Here is a 20,703-nt window from a genome sequence, read left to right as displayed (position 1 = left end):
CGAACTGAACGCATAACACGGTGAAACAGCTGTTGCTTTCGTGTCTCACACACCTGGGTACCTGCGGCTGGATTACCTTATGCTTCCCAGCAAAGGGACCACCAGTGGCTCAAACACAAAAAACGCAGAACCATACATGGTATATAAATGAAACAAAACAAACTGTTGACTGGCTTCAACACTCCCAGCCCAAGTGTAAAGGCAGGAGGGCATAAACAATTTAATAAAGATTAACACAAGGAGCCATAAACAATCCAAAAGAAATCACACAACAACAAAAAAAAGAAAAAAAAAAAAAAAAAAACAAAAAAAAAATCCAACAGGTAGGACGTAGTTACCGTTACTCGACAGATTATGTTGCAGCGCTCCTGCAGGAAGAGACAAGTTGTCACGGCCTGTCTAGTATGCTGGTCTTGTTTGTAATTGGGTCAGCACGCACCAGTCCTTTCGTGTCATGGATATGTCTAGTAGGACCTTTTCCAAGTAACCGGAATCTGCCGGGAGATGTAGAATCCGCAATAAGATACAATATCTCAGACATAAGACTTCGTTTCCTAATCCACTTTGGCGATCCTGTAACAGGGTAAGTATTCTCTTATCCAGCGCGCTTCCAAAAAGGTCAGAGATGTAACTGCAACTTGCTCAACTCCGTTTGATGTATAAGGTCAGCTTTCACACACCAGGGGTGAACATGGTTTTTTTCAATGTAAGTAAATGAGTTGGGTGGTAGAGCTACAGATCGTTAGGGTCTTCAGATAACTGGTGATGGGTCGATCATTTAGAATAGCTGCGACTTAACACACAAAACTGTATGGAATACTCTAATCATCCAGAGTTTGGATGTAAAACTGTATGTAAGCATCAGTCGAACATCTTTGATACGTTACCCACACACTCCTGATGAGACAGCTGGGCTGCTGTTGTGAGCTCCACTTTTATCCTCTTGTAGAAAAGCCTTTGTTTGTTTTCGCGGATTTAAAACAGCAAGAGCTTCTCGCAGCTCCCTTCGCACCAATGAGTTAGCCATTGTCGAAAGTAGATTCAGAAAATGTCCTCTTTAAAAAACAAACTGGTCACTGCATTGATACGAGTCACGTATGCCAAAGAGAGAGCAATCCAAGTGGACGTGCCTAACGCATCAAGTCAAAAAGACTCCATAGGCTTTTTAGGCTACGTCCCCTCTGACCGCAATCGGTACAAAAATAGTCAACCCCACAGTGGTGAAGGGGGAAGATCTGGAATAAAGTCTCTCCTGTGGGAAGTTGGCCATTTTCTGCTCACCCAGTTTCCCTCTATGGGCCTACAGAAGCCACATTTGGAAGGATTTTTCTTGTTGCTGATGGCACTGGTCATCCAGTATGTGAACTTAATTGGAGAGACATGGTTTCTCCACCATGGCCAACACCTGATGCGTGAATGCCTTAATATTAAAGAGGGACACAGTTGGTCCTTGGGATAGGTAGTGGATGTGTTATATCCTCAGGCATAGGCAGCCTTACTCAGTCTCCTCTAACCCTAATCAACCACCTCCAAAGTGGGGTCCATTTGTAGAGTTTGATTTTCTTCCTGTTTCACTCCATATTGGCCGATGATAAGCAGCAAATAACCTCTGAAAATCTTTCCTCCCCCCTGTTGACGTGAAGCTGAATAATGGCCATCTCTCTGCACATGCAGATCCTCAGAGTCAAACTCTGGCCGGCAAATGTGTTTTAAGGGCTGATTTCCTTTTGCCTTCATTGTCATGATGTTGCATTCTTTTACGTGAGTTGTTTTCTTTTTCTGCTCATTCTACGTGAAAGAATCTTAATTTTCAAGATCCAGCAACTGACCTCTTTAATCTCTCCAATAGAAAAGTACGAGAATAGTGTTTAGTAGCATTTTTTATGTCTCAAACAGTCAATGCATGAAACTGTGAGCTACCCTTTTCAACGGGGTCGTCAACGGAAAATTTCAGAATCTAAGATGACTACGGGCCAGGCTGTCCAGGGTTACCACAGAATCGGGCCTTCCAATATCTCGGTGTATCAAAAAACATCTATCTGTTATCCCCCTTGAAGCTTCATCTGCAGGGGATTCTGGGTGGTCTGAACATACTCACGGAGCGACATCCGGTGGCTCTGTGATAGTGGCTATCCTGTTGCCACAAAGTTTAAATCTCCTATTCTTATTTCTGATATAATTAGAAACTGAAGACTCTCAGTCCCAAAAACATGATTTCAAGAGGAGCTGTAAATCTGCTTAAGATCGTGTCCAACACGTACTGCGAGAAAAGCTGCCAGGAGTTCCAAAGGGATGGTGACTTGTCTTCACATGGAGCCACTAGCCATTTCCTAGCAAGACAGGACATGCCTTGTTGCGGTAGTTCTGCATTCTAAGGATATCGTCACTGTAACCATATCCACCTTCACGGATCTGAAAAGTGATGAATTGGCTGTGGAATAAGTTGTCCAAACACCTTTTTGCATGGCTGAGCATCGATCCACCTTAAATGCAAATAACCTAATCGTCAGGCAACCATTGTCCATGTGCTGTGGAGAGCGAGGGAATTAGTCATCCAATCATTACTCGACCTACAACAAATTCCTGCAATATGAATTGCTGGAAGTGTGAGTGGTGCAAGAAATCCTAAAGGATCATAAACTGAGTGGAACCAAGACAGAAGCAACCACGTCTAGTGAGGTGGTGTTCCTTGGTGACATCTTGAACTTAAAAACATCGGTTCAACACAACCAAAGGAAGGCCAAGGGCCTCTTAACTGGCAACTGGTTCTGTCCAATCAACTAGCAGACATCGTGATTTGCTTTCTGGAATGGATAGCAATACACGCCGATTATACTAAGTCCATTTGTCAAAGGAAGCCCCACCTTTGAAAATGCGTCAGATCCTGACCCATTTCCACAGCTCATCCTGCAGACGGCATGCTTTAAGCAGTCATCACATTAAAACGTCCGATTGATGTGCTATTACTTCATCAGAGAAACGGTTGAGGATTTCGCAGTCTTTCGTAGAGCGTAAAAGCACAGCTAGGAGACGATTACTGCCCCGAACAGATGCCCAGTCATTCCTGTATTCCACAAGTCGTATTACAGTCACATTCGGGCCACCACAAGAATCAGCAGGAAATTTGATTATCTGGGCTACCTTGGATTGGTGGAACAGGATGAATGCGCAGACTTATGGCACAGAGTTTCTGTACTGAAAGTGTCGGATGACCCTAACAAGACTGGTAGATAAGGACCTTTAGAAGCTGACTGGTACGAATGTCTCTAGTACGCTGCTCCACAGTCAAACACAACACGGAGATGTTTTCTAGGAGGTACACTCCATGGTGGTGGAATGTACTAATATTTCCTCGCACCTCCAACTGATGTTCTGCACGCGTTCAGACATATCCTTTTTTGATTTGAACATCACTGAGACAAAGTTGGGTGTTCTGGATGGTACTTTCATTTCTCTCAAACCTCCTCTTCAATCAAGAATGCGTGCTGCAATACAGTGATGTTTGGCAAGAGAGAATTTCTTTCTTGAACGGGTTGAAGCTGTAAAGTCATTTGAAGTTGAACTGACTTATCATAATTTCCATGAACTTTACGTCAATCTGACATATACCTCTTGTCTCTGTTGTAGGCCATTAAAAATCAATGTTGTAAATGCATTCGTAACTCATCTCAGTCTTTCTATTGAGAGTCCTATTAACTGTAGCAGTTGGCCTCTTCACACTGGCATAATACGCATCCTGAATGGGACAGTAAAACCCCACACACAATAGGGTCTAATGGCATAAGGTCCATTTCCGTGAATGGTTGACGATACTTCCAGGGTTCAAGCATTTTGGAGGGGTTGGTGCCTATCAACAACTCCCCGGTCGCTGGATGCGAGGAACATACAACCCATCAAGTAGGGCCATGTTTGCTGTTCTCTTCTTGTGTGATGTTGCCTGTTCCTACAGCATCCTGTTCTGGGTGTAAACTGTCTGCGTTAAGTGTAGAACGTTTTCAGTGAGACTTGCAATCTCTAAAAACCCAGTACCTGGAATGGAAACTGATGACACTTGAGGCATGGTTCGTAGACTGATTTGAGTTTACTTCCATTATTTAACTTCATCATCAGGTTTTGAGCAAATGGGCTGTACTACTGATAAAGAAATGCAATAGTTTGTATGAATTTGGCGCCTTTACTCGGACTTTACCTGAATGGTGGAGGGATAAAATCCGTCACTAATCCCAGACCCTGTATGACCACATGTGATAGGAGACGTGCCGCGTCACAGGTGTCCTAATTTTTTTGTTTCCCCTTTTTTTTTTTGTTTTTATTTTTTTTTTCTTTCTGTTAGAGTCTGTGTGTTTGAGATACATGATGGTTGATGTGAAGGATGGGATGGTTTTGGTAGCATTATTGCAGTCAAGCGCTTATCGCAATCCTGTACTCATAGGGGGGGGTGCGGGGCAATGCAGAGCAACAAAAGCCAACTCCTTTTCCTTAAAGGTTTTGTCCCATATGCGTGTTCTCCTTCCAATAGCGGACACCGTACCAGTGGATGAACTTGAGAGCATCCACAACAAATGGGGGTGTGTCGTTGCAGATGAACCATTTTGCACTGAATGGTTGTGCAGTTATGAGTGATGTTAGATGGAAGTGTTTCAAGTAGCAGGGTGCAAAAACTGTTTCTTTAAATCGTGATTTGTCATTTGTGCAATTTTTATTCATGGTAAACAAGCTGTGTGTTCTGGATATTCCCCAAAGATGGGTCAGACACTATTTTACTTCAGTTATGGAATGTGGACCAAGTCATGAATCTGCCATGCGATGAATTTAGCCAAATATTTCACAAGCAGAAAATTCCATGTGCTCGTTAAACGTATATGGAAAGTTTTAGAATCATGACTCTCATATCGCGCGGCATGTCCAGTTCTCTCAGTGCAAAGCACATCCTCCATTGCATTACCACATTCCCGCAAAAAACAACCATATGCTGAAGGCTCCGACGTCCTCCGATTTTACCATAGGCCAATTGCGGACTTTTTCCATGTATCTGCGGTGATCTTATGTGTCATGCCAAAGTGTTCTTAGCAACAAATGTTTAGCAATGTAAGCCTCTTTCTGGAGCAATACTCGAAGATACGAACTAACTCCTTGTGACGTCATCTTGTGTACTATCAGGAAAAATAAAAACAATCCCCCTTTTTGCTGGCATTGCATCCACACCAATGTTCGAACGTCCGTATAAAAAGATTATCTCCCAGAGGATCCATCAAAAAAGGTATTTATCTTTGGTGGTAATAAATGAGCAGTTGTTGTTGTATACGCAATGTTGATATTCATTTGGCTTTGGCAGCAGTCCATACGTGCTGATGTTTCATACCTTCTTTGCAGTAGTAGGTTCGATCTACGACATTTGGATTTTAGATTGCAAGTGAGGGTCCAGAAGAGTTACACTAAATGGTTTACCATGCTTTGTTGTTTTAGGATGAATATCATGACTGGGTCGGGTTTGCATCCCAAATGCTGTTGTTCGCAATTAATGGTTGTTGTGCATGTGAGTGGTGGTGTTAGAGTACACCGAAGGGTAGGTTTATTGATTTGCTCGTGGATTAGTGAAGGGAATTTTTACTTTAACCTTGCTCCTTTTTCATGAATTGGAAAATGGTGGAAGGTCCTTTAACCTTGTTCCTTTTCAAAAATTAAGATCCATCCAGTTGACTGGTGTTTGAGAGCAAGCTGGTGACTGGAAGCAAGATAATATGCTAATTTAGAGCAAGGGCATTTCGGTTCCGAAGTCAGCCTTTCCTGTCGTCTCCGTAGCTCCTCGTTTGCTCTTCCAAGCGTGCTTCTCTTAAAGCTGCGCGCGAGTTCAAGCGCAGTATCTCTGCCTCAGCTTGATATGCGTGCGCTGATGCACATAGAGAGAACTGCTTTTGAGCTGGCGCGACTTTCTGACAAGAGGTTGTGCAGAAACATCGTTACAACATTAGAGATACTGCTTCTAGGTTTCACTTCACAATCTCATTTTCAGCAGATTAGGATATCTATTGCCAAACCATGTTAGTTTCGTTGTCATGAAAATCAGAAACACACCAACATCTTTGCTTTAAACCAAATCTAATGTGTATGTTTTTGCAGGAGGTACGAGGTTTTCCAGAGATGTGGCGTTCCTTTGCTTCTTTGCAGCAGAGTTGGTATTGTCAAAAGTACAATGCATACCTCGTATTCTATTCTCTGCCTGCACAACACTTGTATTGACCTTTTCAGCGTAGCTGCTCTGTTTAATTTTAAATTTCTTGTTGTTTGAAGCGTTTCCAATTTATCATAGGCTTTGTGTGTTAGTTGACAGGTCGTTTAATGACAGAATGTGGGTTCAGTTTCAGCTGGCGGCCATCGGTCACGCTGGGGTGAACTCATCAGCATACTACGGCAGTGTACCCTTGTCAGATCTCTAGTCAACCCACATAATCCAAAAACACTCCTTAATAATAAACAGCATTTAGATACAACCACAGTTTATTTAAAAACCAATTGGTAGGTCTTATCATGTGGCACACTGTTAAATGTTGAGGGCCACTGAATGTATTATGGTAGCGCTAACGTGGTTGACCTTGTCAATTGGTCTTGCTCCAACTGTCCTCAGCCTGTCAAGTGTTGCCGACACTGAGTTTTCCACTCTGCTCCGACTCGCGCAACCGCGCCGGCCGCCCAAATCTCCATGTGGGTCCCTGGTGGCTCCGTTCTGGTTCGTCTTTCACTGAAGAGTAGACGCTGCGGGTTTACAAAACGATCCACCTCGAGACCCAGAAATCCACGATGGCGATATGATGTGCGAACCCACGACGGAGTCCTGAGTCCAGCTGTGTACATATCCAAGGAATGCGGATCTGCGAGTTCATTAAGAAGCTTTCACTTTAATGTTAGAGCTCTTATATCTCTACACTCGGCCAATCGGGGGATCAGGGGAGAACTTGCTTGGACGTGTTGATTGCCAGATAAATCAAGGCCACACGTACTGTCTGCAGTTGGTGCTGTGACCATTGTATTTCCCATTTGTCCAAATTCCAAAACTTAAATACGACTGACACGTGACATTAAACTGCTCGAAACTGACACGCAACAACACGGTGAAAAAGCTGTTGCTTCCCGTTCTCCACACACACTGTGTACTGAGGGATTACCCTTGAGCCTTCCCAGGCAAGCGCCACCCAGTGCTCAAAACACAAACTGCAGAACCATCACAGGGTATATAATGAAACAAAAACAAAAATGTTGTAATGGCTTCAACACTGTGTCATGACTATTCGGTCAAATTGACCATTTCAAATTTTTCAAGAAGACAAATGTACAAGTTACACTTTCTACCGGAAAATCAATGCCTTACCTTATTTTGTGATAACAATGTATTCTGACTCCAATAGAAAATTATCTTGGATATGAAACGTGGTTTTTTCCAAGTGGATTTAACATGAATTATACCTATGACAAAAAACAACACAAATCCACTCTCATTTTAATAACAGAGACTGATTGCATTCCCTAAACCATGATATGTTATCCAATTGTTTGAACATTGGATTGTTAATAGATTATGAAGTAAAATTTATTTCGGAATTGTGTTTAAAAACCCAAATAAGTCACGGTCAGTGTGACCAAAGGGGATAACGAGAGGGTCACGGAAGTGAAGACAATACGAGGGTTAAGGGATGCCAATAAACCAGAGCGTGGTTTGATCCCGTCCCGGAATGCTGTGTGGACTAGCCAGACCCTCCTCCACGCATCGTGCCGAATAACTCCTGATCCGTACTCGCTCCTTGCTGGGCGATGACACCACTGGAGGTCCTGGTGAGAGGGCTTCATTCAGCAGGGCTTTCCCAGCATTTCACGGTGTGTTTCTCTATGAATTACCAACAAACAAAACAAAGCCCCAACACCGCAAATAAGAACTGTATGTAGGATAAACACATGCAGTATATGGAAAGATAGTCATAATGCAGTGTAGGACTTGAGATCATGAAGCGTCCAACACACACTCCTAAAGGTGTATGTAAGGTCTTGAAATTACTGCACGTGTGCGTCAGACTTCCATATTAAAATTTTTTCAGGTGAAATTTGTTTTATAGTTTTTTTCTGCCTGGTGTAGATTGTAAACACATTTAAAGCATTGATTAGAAAAGAAAAACATAAAATTACCGTTTGACAACGTGCTGGCTCGGTATGTTTGTTCATGATTCCAAGCGAGGCTTGTGACTAATCCAATCAATACCTTTGCGAAAGTGTTTTCTTTTAAGCTTTTACGCCTAACATTTTGATATTATAAACATCGTACATTCAAGCCATTGCCAAATGAGTTGAGAAAAAGTAATTATGACTATCAGCCTCAACACAACTCTCTCTGTATTTCTCATAGGGCTGTGTTCAGAAGATTGTGTGTTATGGCGACTTTAATACTCCATCATGTCAGTTCATCAGTTTTTTTTACTCTTCGGTTCCTCTGTCTTCTCACGTGGACGGCCAAACAGTTTGTTGTCATCTTTATAGAATTTCCTCATGGGAGGGCCCACCAAAGCTCCACATAGGTTTAAATTAAACTTGGTCGTATATCCACATAGGGCTGGCGATTATAGAGAAAAAAACAAACATACCAAGTATTCTAGACCAAAACCTCACACACTTTTGTGCTTATTAGTTGGGCTTAACTAAATGTTATTACACATGGTATTTTGATAAAATTCTCCAGAAATTATGTAACGACTAGTGGGTAAAGGTAAATATAGAACAGCAGAACAGTCTGGGTATGTTCAGAAATGCATCACGTTTTCTGTATGCAGCCGTAAAACAAGGTAAAGTCAAAACGTAAAAAATGTTATGAATATCCAAAATCTAAGGACAATATTCAGTCATATAGCGGAGATTGATTGCAACATCGATTTATGCTCAGGTTGATTCACACCTGGTAGGGTGTGTGCATGATGTTCTTATATTTGCCTCCTTCTAGAAGATAACAGGTTAAAGCCAGGCTTTCTAAAACCCTGAAGCGAGAGGATGACTTTCCTAGCGTTGGAAGGTTGAAAAAAAAAATATCTGCTCAAGTACACAAGTATGATCATTTATAAGAATGATGCATAATGATTAAAAAATGTTTTCTCTTGGTGCCTGTAGTCACTTGAATGAGTGTGAGCACGATGTACCAAGGCACGTCCCAAACTGCAGCAGCTGGCTTAGTTTCAACCCGCATGTTGCCCACACTCTACTCCACCCACCTTTCCTGTCTACAGCTCTTCCTATCAAGATAAGGCAAAAAGCCCAAAAAATAAACTTTACAAAATTTTATACTTGGGCTGATGAAATTACAGGCGAGAAATAGTTGTTCAATCAGGTGTAAAAGAGACATTCACATAGTTCTTATAATGCAGGGATAACAAAACCTGCATTTCATTTTGCTAATTAAAGAAATTGTCTTTGGTTAATGTTTATGGAAAGGATAACCAACAGATAAATCAGTTCCCATTTCAATCTTAATGTGTGTGTGTGTGTGTGTGTGCCGCGTGTGGGGTGTGTGGTGTGTGGTGTGAAACATATTTATAAACAGAAACTAAAGAGTCTGGGAATATGTAATGTGCCTGTTGCATGTCGTACAATCTCACATGACGATCACATCCCGTAGATTTACGGGCAATTAAAACTCTCTCTGTGTGTAAATCCTCACTGTCCATGACATTTTAGGGCATTTACTCAGGAATGTGCACTTCAGTCTTTTTTTTTTTTCTTGTAGATACCAATAAAATATTGGAATAGATCGCAGTCAGTCAGCAGAGAGGGTGTGAAATACTTGAATGAAAAGAATGAATAAACTTGAAATGCACTTGAATGAAAAGAGTGACTGTATGGATGCTTCTAACACAGAGTCTGAAACAACATTGAAACTAATAAAACTGTTCAGACGTACCTGGTGACTCAGACCTCTGCTGTCTAGCAGCGCACCTGTGAACAGTCTTCGCGTCCCATTTTGTCCTTGTCACAATGTGTAATACCAAAGCTGAACTCATAAAAAAAATGATGAAAAGACTCCTGACTTTAGACAGGCGGGATATAAAATTGGTCATGAGTCAGGAAGAAAGTGCTTACGTAGTTGATGGTGGATTGCTGGAGCTATGGGAATGATGTAAGCGTCCTTTTTCATCCACAGGCCTGATCCCTCCATCGGCGGCCTGAGGTATTGTGAGCATTACTTTGGGCCCTGAGGTTGGAGAAAGGAGGATAATTGTATTTACTATCATGTATGGCAGTAAGTAATAAGAAATGGAATCAGTGATGACAAATGACAAGATGTTGTTGGTTCTTGTGTTGGAGGGGTGGGGGGGGGGGGGGTCTTAACAAAGTTTTTAAATCAAACTCAAATGGTCTCAAAATAATCTTCATTTAAACATGCTATTGTAGCGTAAAATCATCTGATATATTCCAATTAGTTTAAATTTGTCTACGGGTAAACCCAAATTCACTAGACAGTGAGAGTCGCAGCCTCTCAAGCAGGCCCTTTGGTATAGAAAGATAAAATGTCAATAAGCTCGTTATCTTTTACGTAAACTATACTTACCGGGGGGGGGGGGTGGGGGGGGGGGGGGGGGGGGGGGGGGGGGGGGGGGGGGGGGGGGGGGGGGGGGGGGGGGGGGGGGGGGGGGGGGGGGGGGGGGGGGGGGGGGGGGGGGGGGGGGGGGGGGGGGAGACAAACGTAAGCAAGTCTCAGAACAGTTAACTTCGACACTAATGGTAAGCATGTCTCATGAGAAACTGTCAAAGCTGTAGTAGCTTAGCTGTCAGGCTACTACGTACCTAGTCAGCTAGATAGCCTCCCAGTTCAGTTAACATGCTAGCGTTAGACCGGACTAGCTTAGTGACATTACGACGAAACTGAGGCTCCGGTGCGCTTCCAGAAAGGGTCCGCTTGGTTATATGAGTCGTTCGATATCGTAGCGTTAGTTGTCAGCAATTTACCACCACAACACAGCCATTATGATGTCAAGTGTCCACCGCGCAGGACGTGTTGTTTTTTTTCAGCAGCAGGCAGGCACTTCTTTAGCTAGCGGTATCTGCTCTATGCTCTCAGTGACAGGTCATACTACTTCCGCGGCAAGACTTTCAAAATAAACTCCATTATGAGGGACGCTTTCTAAAAATGAGTTAGTATTTTTTTTTGTAAGTTAGTTATAATGATACAAGATCTTTTTGTTCATCACATTGGCAGAAATTGCTTTAATTGGGTTAGCGGCACTACTAATAGATCATAATTATCATATAAAGAAGGAAAATACATAAATATATGTTAATAAATATAGTTATAACACTGAATGTGTGGACAGCCCTTGGTTAACTCACCATGTACGTAAATAGGTTGGCAAAGGCAAGAGTATTGTAAAATTAATAACAGGCAGAAGATTTACGCTTTCTGTCGCCGTTAGGCGGATGAGGAGAAGTTTGAGGGGAACACAACGTTACGACGGTCTTTTGAGAAAGGTAAATCCTTCTGTAATGTGGACAATTAAACAGTGTGACCTTGGACCCCATACATCATGTACTTCTTATTTAACAAATAATTAGCATTTGTTACTAGGGTTAAATACCATGGATGTAAAGACTGACCAAAACAGCAACCAGGGTGATACTGGGTCTTGTGTAGTTGATAATCACATTCACTTAGAGAAGCGTTGTATTTACATTCATTCAAATGGAATGAATTGTGTGTTTGTGTAAGTCTGTTGTGAAAAAAGTTTATATGCATGTGCAGCTGGGTGCACATGCATAATAGAATGTATTTCCAACAACATACAGTTGATTTCGTAAAGCAAAGATCTGACGTAAGACCATGAAACAAGGGCTCCATTTTATGTAAAAGCGACAGTAAGCTACGTCACTAGGAAGCAGTGCATATGGCAGGGAAACTCTAAATGGACATGCGCAAACATTTATTTACACCTGTGTTTTTTCTGCTATGTAGTCAAAAAGCAAATGAAAAAAAGACACCATTGAAAGTGTTCAATGATTCCCAGAAAAGAACATACAATACACATTCTTTGATTATTGACTTTATTAGGTCAAATTGTAAACAACAGCGACAGCATGGGATTTGGAACAATATAGCTAAATTTTGACAGGGAGAATCGAGGCTCTTCTTTTATTATACATCAAACTGACCTGCAGGAAAGAGCGAACAAAAGATTGTTTTTTGGCTGCAAAGCAAGTGTATAGCATATAAATTCATGTTTTGATGTGCGCTTTCTAGAGTAGGCACAGCAAACATTCAGGGGTTGGAGGCTCGCTGGAAGGTCATTACTGCCTGAAGCATTTCTATTTCTAACGTCTCCCAACGAAATGTGGTAGTATAGTACAGCGGCAGTCTCAACTGACAGTCTATAATTATCATGACCCAGCATCTTTATGGGTTGAGATGCCAAGTTCTGACAGGGTTGGCTTCAGCTCTTGGATCAGATAGGATAAATTGCTTTATGGGGGCAGCTTTGTCCTGCAAAACACATATAACAAAACAATGAGGAGCATCACTAGTTCTTTAATACCTAATAAAATATATCACCAAATACGCCTGTTATCATCCTAAAAACATTCCGACTTGGCCACAGTCTTGGACTCCGTTGGCAGCAACCTCGTACATGCTTTCATCCTCTCTTAGGACTACTGCAATGGAGTCCTGTCTGGGTCAGCCAGCAAAAACCCTAGACAGGCTGAAGTATGTCCAAAACTATTCGCTAGGGTCATCACCTACACCAAGGACGTGGCAGCACATCACCCCGCCCTCATCCACCTCTGCATTAAATATATAAAATCCTCTTTCACCTCCAATCCCCCTGCCTGGCCCCAGTACCCTCAGACCGCCCCATCAATCAACCCACCCCAAACCTGCAGTCTAGACGCTGGCAAAGCTCTACTTCCCACAGCGATCTGTTTGGGAGACAGGCCTTATGGTGTTTTTCATTACATTATATGCATCGATTCCACATTTTGTTTCCTTAATGGAAAAAAGTACCCAGTACACTGCTAACAGGTACTTTTTTTTTGGAGTATCTACCTCCATTGGAATTCAAGCAAACGGACGGCGCTACCAAAAAAGGTGACGTGAAAAACCGGCAGACGACAGATGCTCGGAGAGAGTTGTCATCGATCACGGCGCACCACGCCATTTTTAAAACACTGTACGTTTAGCAGCGGTTTATAAGCTCCGACTCCTTTGGTAACAAAATTTGTCAAAACCAACAACACCTTTGACGTTCTGTGTGTCCATGGCAGTTTTCTGCGGTGTCGCTTGACGACCAGCCATGGCTCGCTAAACCAAGAGGCAGTACTAAATTACAACGGAACATGGAGGAAGGGGAACGCGCTCGAGTTAAGCCGAGCAGAGGGTACTAGCAGGTGGGTAAGTCGGCATTGTGTTGCGCAACCATCCCTATGAACCTCACTGCAGATATTCAAAATGATACATCCACTGGAATGTTTACAAAAAACTTCCTCAAACACACATTCTCAACAGGCTACAAACCTCCTCTAGTTAGCCACCGTAATTCTGTAAAGTTGTTTTTGATAACATTCTTTAATATTGTTTATTTTCACCCTCCAGTTAATATCTGAGTACATTTTAGTTGTGCTTTATTTCTAATTAAATGGTTGGGTGCTTTTTAAGCAAAGTGTGCAATATGACCCCTAATGTGAAAGTTTGTGAGTGCGACATGAAAAAACAAAGTCAGAATTCTATGAACTTAAGTGATGTTAAGTTAAGTCATTCAGGCTGTGAGTCTGTCAACAGTCCCCACTAAACAAACTCAGGTTTTAGGGCAGACCGAGTGAACCTACTGAAGGGCCGGCACACTAAACCTTAACGGCTCTCAGATGCGGACGGCGCTAGCAAGTAATCAGTCTCCGACAAAGCCCTTAGTGCGATCAGAATCTTGGCCTCAGGTACCAGGTATACCAATCAGGGTGTTCAATGACTTGAAAAATGAATGGAAAAAAATGAAATAACAATTACTAAAAAAACAGCAATAACAGACAGAGAAATGCAACACAATAACATAGAGGGAAAAAGCATATCTGGTAGAGATAAAACCCATAATACTAGCTGTTGTGCTAATGGTGGTTACTGTGGGAAGAGCCTATTGTAACGACCCTGCTGTGTACTAACAGGGGAATTAAAATATCAAAAAATTAGTCCATTATTTACTGGGTATGTATTTGACCCAACGAAATAGACATATGTCCAAAGGAACAACGGGAGGAGGACCACAAAACCAGATATGAAAAGCATATGTTGCAACAAAAGTTCACCTTCTATCAGCTCCACAGGCATCTTGTCAGGCTTGCTAAGGTAAGTGACCCAACGGGCATCAAAACATCCTCAGCCGTCTCCACCTTGCCATGGGAGTAAATGCTGGATGCACTGGAGTGGAAAACCACCAAGTGTAGAAACAGAATCTCTCAAATGGTTGTAAATACTAGTGTGTAATTCAAATGAAGCTTCAAGAACTCCACAGGTAATGCATATCACAAATAATAAACCAGTTTCGACAATACCCGTTTTGGTTTTAACATAGCGCCAACCAAGCAGTAACCAAGAACGTCTACGATCTTGATTTGAATGAGTGAATATCTTATTAAACAGCATTGAAGTTGGCCAGACACTCTTATTGCAACCTTAAACACCAAAATGATCCGAAGCTTTTGAGGCCAAGGGGTGGCTTTTGCATACAGGATGTGATCAAGTGCAGTTTCTAGAAAAATATCCTCCCCCACCAAAAACAAAGAAGCGGGAAATGAATGAAACAATAAATAGACCTATAAGTATGGAGGGAACACAGTTGGTGTTTAATAAAACAGTCAATCAAAAATCTACTATTTAAGAACACTTGATAAAAAATCTACACAGGCAAGCAGAGAGTGGACTGCCTTATACGCTGTAACATAATCTAGTATAATATATATTATAATATAATATAAACACACCACACACACACACACACAACAAAACACACACACACACACACCACACAGATATATTATCGATCAAACTGTACCAAAATTTGGGCGCTTGAAGAGGTTCCGGATTGTCACTTTACATTCCATCCATCCAACACACAATGATAGACGATGACTATTTTCGTCATGGATGTACAAAAACTTTCTGTATTAAAGAGCTGAAAGCAAAATATCTTTCAGATGGGGGTCAGCGGGACAAAATCTTATCAAATGGGGGTCCGTGGTACAAGTTGTGTCAGTTTAGGTTGTACTTGACAGGAAGTTTGCGTAGTTGGGGGTGGCAGTAGCTCAGTCATAGGGAGTTGGGTGGGACCCGGAGGGTCACATGTTAAATCCACCGTATGGACCCAAAAAGTTGGGAGGGGATTGGTTTGTTGCTGGGAGCGGATTGGGCACGTCACCTCCTGGGCAGCCAGGTGCCATTGAGCAGGCACGTACCCCCACGACCGCTCAGGGCGCTGGTTCAGATGGCAGCCCACTCACTCGAGACATCTCTCCATGTATAGTCAGGTAGAGGCCTGAGCATGTGTGTGTATTGCAAGGCTGTGATGGGAGTATAAAAAAAGTGTGTACACGAGTGCAGTACAGTAATTTCCCCATTGGGGATAATAAACAATTATTGATATACTTATCTTATAGCTAACGACACTAAGAAGGGGGGGGGGGGTTTTGCTAAGAGGGGGGGGGGGTGGGGGTTAGGTCAGGGACAGTTACATGGGAGGATAATTAGGAGCCCAAACACAGGGTCATAATCTACATCATAAAGGCTTCCATCAGTAAAACGATGACGCACATGTAAAAGCTAGCGACTATTACATAGTACAGCATAGCTGGTCGAGTTAGCTAGAACATTAACGTACAGCTGCGCTAAAAAGCGGTGAATGAACGCCTTGAACAAACTAAAGGGGCACACAAGGTCGTGGACTTTTTCTGCATAAATCATTTCGTGTTTGTTTTTTTAAATAACAACGATACGTGAGGTGTAAAACTATTACCGTTCAGACCCAACGACAGCTAACCAATACAATAATTTATTGTCCTCAATTTAGCTTGCACCAAGCTGTAGCCTAAAGTAGTAGCTAAACGGTTAGCAGGGCAAGCTTATGTAGGTATCTTTATATCAGACGGTCTCTCTTTCACGGTAGAAGCAAAGCAGATGAACGTTACTGGTAGCAGGGTCGAGGACCGAGCCAGGTCTCAGGGGCCCTGTGGCCGACAGTCGGAACACGGCTCGGAAACATGGTACAGCAGTGAGTGCTAACCGTCTGTGTGGCGCTAACGGAGGACCATTCTTTTCTTCTTCTTATTCAGGCAGGCTTCTAGAGCACAACTATGGGCGTATTGCGGCCATCTCTGTTCTCATAGTTGCTATTTAACACTTATTTAGAGATTGGTCTATATGGTTCATATTACTCCAATATTTGGCGGTTCTCCATCTAGTGTTCTTCAATTTGTTACAACAGTCCAAATTCAAGAAGAGGTGTAAATTAAAAACAGTTGATCAGTTGACTCCCAATGTTCTCTGAATAGTTTCTTCCTTTGGTAAATATTTTATTTTTTATTTTTCACCTTTCCATTCAAGGAATTTACAGGTCGAGCCAGCCACTCCTCGGACCAAACCTCATCGGATAAGACCCTAGCCACGATGATCGTCTTTCGCTATACCTACTTTGTACTGAATAATAAGTTTCCCTTCCTTTCACATCCTGTGACCGTAGCCACATTCTTGTACGGACACTAAGTATTATTACTTGTGAAGATCGTGACACACTACTGCAAATACGGCAACACGGGGCCCAGAGAGGGGACTGTCCTCTCTCCCTCCTCTTCACATCTACACCACAGGACTTAACTACCACCAGAGTCCTGCCATCTTCAGAAGTTTTCTGATGACTCTCGTGGGTGGATGATATCAGCGGGGGGGGGCGAGGCTGAGTACAGAGCTGTGGTGGGGGACTTGTCACATGGAGAGGCTGAACCATCTACAGCTTCAACGTGACAGGACCTGGTGGGGATATAAGGAGAGCCAAGGCAGCAGTGAGACTGTTTCACATCCAAGGGGGTCAGTGTGGACATTGTGGAGGAACTACAAAACACCTGCGAGTGCACTGGAACGAATAAACTGGACTGGGCCAGAAACACATCCCTCTACAGAAGAGCAAGCCGTACGCTCTTTCTGAGGAGGCGGAGGTCCTTTAACATCTGCAGGACAACATGAGGAGGTGTTTTTGAGTCTGTGGGTGGCCCGTGCTATCCTCTTTTGCTGTTGCACTGCTGGGGCAGAGGCTGAGGGTAGCGGACGCCAACAGGAATCAAAAACTGATTCGCAAGGCCGGTGACGGCGTGGGGGTTGGATAGGACTCTGGTCGGGTGGTGGTCAGAGAGGAGACGCTGTCCAAACTACATCCCATCTATGCAATGTCTCGCACCAACTCCAGGGCCTTGCTGCTCAATCAACAGGAGACACTTTCATGATAGACTCATTCTCCCAAAACTGCCCCACAGAGGCCACCGGAAGTCATTCTGCCTGTGGGCCATTAAACTTTAACTACTCCAATGGAGTTATGAAACACACCATTAGAGAGGTAACAGGAAATTATATCTGGTTTGGCAATAACACATGGATCGTTTAATGTGGAAATAACTCAACTGTACAATTATGTATTATTATATATATTTTACTTTTCCCATTGGCAAACTATTACTGTTAATTATGTAAATACTGTATCATAATGATTCCTTTAACTATGTAAGATCCACACTCCTTAAATTTCTTTACTTATATTTTACTATTGTGCAACGGAAACACAGGAGTTTCCCTTCGGGGATCATAAGTATTTCTGATGTTAGATTATGATTGATTCTGATTCGAAAATTCATGTGAACTCTTCCTCTGCACTGCTTTTCCCTTGCCACCTCATCTGCCTATCCTGTTACCCATGCCCACGTGCGGCAGAAACCCACATAAACCCCAACGTCGTGCCCAGTGAAAAACAAAATTTCCACAGTAAATCAGGTCTGGACGTAGTTTTGGTATCTTATTGTAATAGGGTTGCAGCGAATCATACTACGACTGATGTTCCTGTTTGTTAAAAAAATCGTCAACCCACCTTTACTGCCATAAACCTGCGACGTAACGATAACAAAGGATGGAATCCTACAACTTTTAAAACAATGTAGATTATTAATAACACAAGCTGTTGTTGGTTGGGTTTTGTTGGGGTTATTTTCCAGTTGTGGCCTTCCCTGTGGTTTGTTTCTTGGTTTTCTCCCCCGGGTCCTGTGTGGTTCTGTTCTTGTGACCCGTTTTCGACTGTTTGTGTGGGTGACTCTCCAGTTCCTCTCGTTCTAGTTGTTTTGTGCCTTTCTGTCTAGGCTGCGTGTCCCTGCCCTGCTTGCTTCTCTCGACCTTCTTCCCTTTTTCTCCTCTAGTCCATTCTTGGTTCATCCTCGCCCATCCGTTACTCGTCTCAGTCGCACTGTCTCGTATCTTTGTATCATGTCGGCTGTGCTCTCATGTACGGTTATGCTCTGTCTGCTCTCTGTGCTTCGCCCTCTTTCGGTGTGCGTTGTATCTCAACTGTCTTTCTGGTTGTATCAGTATCTCCCATGTCTCTCTTGGCCTGTGTCCGGTCTAGTTCACTCTGTCTCTGCGTTTGCCTGTCTCCCTCTCTGTTTGTTGGTGTATGCTCTCTCTGTCTCCATACTCTCTGTATCTATTTCTCTGTCTGTGTCTCTGTCTATCAGCCTGGTGTCTCTCTTGGGGTCAGTCATTTCTATCTCTGTGTCTTCTCTTCCGTATCACACGTCTCATGCTGGCTCTTTCTCCGTACCTACCCTGGTTCCTTTTGGCTCATCTTTCTCTGTCCCTCTCCTCCAATCCCTCGCGTGTTGTTGCTCATCGCCCTGGACTCCATTGCTTTGTCTCATGTTGCTCCCGTGTCTCGGCTAGCGCTTATCTGTGTAAATCTCGCTCTTTGTTGTCTGTCTGTCTCTCTCTTTCTGTTGGTTGTCTCTGTTCTCCTACCGGTTTGCTCTCAGTCCTGTGCTTTCCCTCGGTCTTTCGTTCCCGGGTCTGTCTGTTCTGTCTTGTCATGTGTATTGTCTTTGTGTCTCTCGGGTTTGTTCTGTTTGTCTGTCTCGCTCTCTGCGCGTCTCCCTGTCTAGGTGCGTCTCTCGTGTCATCCCTGTGTCTTCTATTGGCTTGCTCTCCTGTGGTCCCTCGCTCGCCACTGTCTCCAGTCATGTTATGGACTTCATGGCCCGCTATCAAGGTGCCTTTTAGTTGCTGGTCACTTTGGCCCATCCCTCTCAACTCCCTCCTCCTCATACTTCTATTGCTCCTCTCCTTGGTCCACTCTCGCTCTCTTCTTCTCAGTCCTTTCTCGCTCCATCGTGAATTCCCTCCTTGCACGGGACTCCTTTGTCCATGCTCCCCTGTGTCTTGTCCCCGGTGCTCATGGTTTGCCTGCTGTCCCCAAGCTATGTCCCTTGGTTCCCCGCATTGGCCCCCTCCTTTCCAGTGTCTCTTCGCCCTTTCTGGGTTGTTTTAGTGTTCCCTTTTGGGGTTTGTTTTTTGAAAATCTGGGATCTGTTTGGTGGGGGGGTATGTGTGGTTGGGGTTTTGTTGTGGGGTGTATTTCCCGTTGGCCTTCCATGTGTTGTTTCTTGTTTTATCCCCGGGCCTGTGTGGTTCTGTTGTGTATTCCCGTTAAGTGTTGTTTGTTTTACTTCCTGTTTTTGATAGTCAGCTTACTGTCTTGTCGTGTCTAGTCTGTCTAGCTTCATCTGTTGTCTCGGATGTCCAGCCCGCCTAATGTGATCCACTGATGTTCTACCTGTTCCCGGTTACCTCATAACCCACGTATTAACCCCAGTGTTTCCTTGGTCTTGTTGGTCAGTCGTTTTTGTTTGCTGTTTGCCATAGTCGCTGTGAGCTGTCAACCTGCCGTCTCCCGTGTGATACCGGTTTTGTTTGCCTAGTAGTTGCCTTGCTTAATTTTTTTTTCCAATTGCCGCCAGACACCTGGGTTCCTCGTTTACTGCTGCAGTCGTCATTCCCTGTGAGTTTCCCACGCATTTCCTGTGTCCTGCTCACCTTCGACAGTGCTGCGTTGGGCTGTGGAGTGTTTTTGGACTCCCACCTTTGAGGAAAACAAAACAGGTAGCACACGGGGAGACGGCAAGGTTGACAGCTCACAGGACGATGGCAAACAGACAAACAAAACTGGAATGATCCAACAAGAGACAAAGGAAACACTGGGGTTAAATACAGGAGGTAATGAGAGGTAACGGGAAGAAACAGGTGAGACATCAGTGGTGATCAAATTATGGGCGGGGTGGACAATCAGAAAACAAAGTGAAGTAGACAAGACTAGACACGACAAGACAGGAAGCTGACTATCAAAATAACAGGAAGTAGAACAACAGACACTTACCGGGAATCACAAGACAGAAACCCCACAGGACCGGGGAGAACAGAAAGATAAAAAACAGGAGACGCCAAATGGGGAAAATAAACCCCCAACAAACCCCAAACCCAAACCAGTGACCGACCCCCCCCCAAAGACAGATCCCAGATGTCAAAAAACAAAAACCCCAAAAGGGAACATAAAACAACCCAGAAAGGGCGGAAGACACTGGAAAGGAGGGGGCCAAGGGACGGGGAAACCAAGGGACAGA

General features: G+C 43.5%; 1 long non-coding RNA gene across 1 annotated transcript in view; it reads left to right on the top strand.

The window, feature by feature from the left end:
* Positions 1-20,703, top strand: part of LOC116689445 (uncharacterized) — a 48,695-nt gene that overhangs the window by 211 nt on the left and 27,781 nt on the right. The window contains exon 2 of the long non-coding RNA XR_004331990.1: positions 6,174-6,188. This is a non-coding gene — a long non-coding RNA (uncharacterized LOC116689445). The remainder of the gene's footprint in view (positions 1-6,173; positions 6,189-20,703) is intronic.

The sequence above is a fragment of the Etheostoma spectabile genome, chromosome 1 (assembly GCF_008692095.1).
Source record: "Etheostoma spectabile isolate EspeVRDwgs_2016 chromosome 1, UIUC_Espe_1.0, whole genome shotgun sequence".
In the NCBI taxonomy this organism is placed as follows: domain Eukaryota; kingdom Metazoa; phylum Chordata; class Actinopteri; order Perciformes; family Percidae; genus Etheostoma; species Etheostoma spectabile.
Note: the sequence above shows the minus strand (reverse complement) of the source record. Positions and strands in the feature narration are given on the sequence as shown.